The sequence below is a fragment of the Orycteropus afer genome, unplaced genomic scaffold (assembly GCF_000298275.1).
Source record: "Orycteropus afer afer isolate SDZICR_OR568_19922 unplaced genomic scaffold, OryAfe1.0 scaffold00004, whole genome shotgun sequence".
Lineage (NCBI taxonomy): Eukaryota > Metazoa > Chordata > Mammalia > Tubulidentata > Orycteropodidae > Orycteropus > Orycteropus afer.
In genome coordinates, this window is record NW_006921591.1 from 17,722,424 (window position 1) to 17,724,118 (window position 1,695).

Genomic DNA, 1,695 nt, shown 5'->3' on the forward strand with positions numbered 1-1,695 from the left:
CTCCTGGCCTTGTTTTCGCTGAAGATACTGAGCTTTTCCATCACCTCTTTCCATAGATGTGGTTGATTTGATTCTTCTGTACTCCATCTGGTGAAGTCCACTTGTATAATCACCATTTATGTTGTCATAAAGAGGTATTTGCAATGAATAAGTCGTTGGTCTTGCAAAATTCTAACATGTGATCTCCAGCATCATTTCTATCACCAAGGCAACATTTTCCAACTAGTGGTGATTCTTCTTTGTTTCCATCTTTTGCATTCCAATCACCAATGATAATCAAAACATTTGATTGCATATTTGGTTAATTTCAGACTGCAGAAGTTGGTAAAAATCTTCCATTTCCTTGTCTTTGGCTTTGGTGGTTGGTGCATGAATTTGAATAATAATAGTATTAACTAGTCCTCCTTGTAGGTATATGGATATTATCCTATCAGTGACAGCTTTGTATTTTAGGATAGATCTTGAAACATTCTTTGCAACAATGAATGCCACACCATTGCTCTTCAATTTGTCATTCCCAGTGTAGTAGATCATATGGTTGTCTGATTCAAAATGGTCCAAACCTATCCATTTCAGCTCACTAGTGCCCAGGATATCAATCTTTATGTGTTCCATTTCATTTTTGACAACTTCCAATATTACTAGATTCATACTTTGTACATTCCATATTCTGATTATTAATGGATGTTTGCAGCTGTTTCTTCTCATTTTGAGTCATGCCATATCAGCAAATGGAGGTCCTGAAAGCTTTACTCCATCCACATCACATTAAGATTGACTCTACTTTGAGGAGGCTGCTCTTCTCCAGTCGTATTTTGAGTGCTTTCTGACCTGAGGGGCTCATCTTCCAGCACTATATTGTACAGTGTTTCAGGACTATTCATAAAGTTTTCCAGTAATATATCAGATGGTGTTTCACTGTTATTCATAGGTTTTCACTGGCCAATTCTTTGAGAATTGGGTGGCTCCTTCCTTCTTCCAAGTTTGTCTTATTCTGGAAGCTCCACTGAAGCCTGTCCACCATGGGTGACCCTGAAGGTATTTGAAATACCAGTGGCTTAGCCTCCAGCCTCACAGTAACACACACACCATCACAATATGACAAACTGACAGATGAGTGGTGGTATGAAAATTTAGTCATAACCAAACACCTTGAGGGAATGAGCCCCCAGGCATGGGGGCTCAGGACCATAGTCTTAGGAGACACAAAGGCCAATTGGTATAACATAGTCCATAAAGACAATGTTCTACATCCTATTTTGTTGAGTAGTGACCAAGATCTTAAAAGCTTGCGAGTGGCCATCTATGGCACAACTATAGGTCTCTCCCCATAGGGAGCAAAGAAAGATGAAGAAAATCAAAGACACAGGGGAACAGTTCATCCAAAGAACTAATGGACCAGATGAACCTCAGCCCTCACAACCCTGAGTCCAGAATAACTAGATGGTGCCTTGTACCACTGCCAACTCCTCTGAAAGGGATCACAGTAGGAGGTCCCAGGTGAGAGAAAAATGTGGAACAACACTCAAAATCATCAAAAAAGTTATCTAAGCTTACTGTTCTGATGAAGAATAGTGGAACCCCCAAGATTATGACCCTTAAATATTCTTCAAATCAGGAATTGAACCCAACACCTGTGGCTCAACTTTCAGCCAAATGATAGAGAGGGCTACAAGGTGAACAGTGATACTGGAT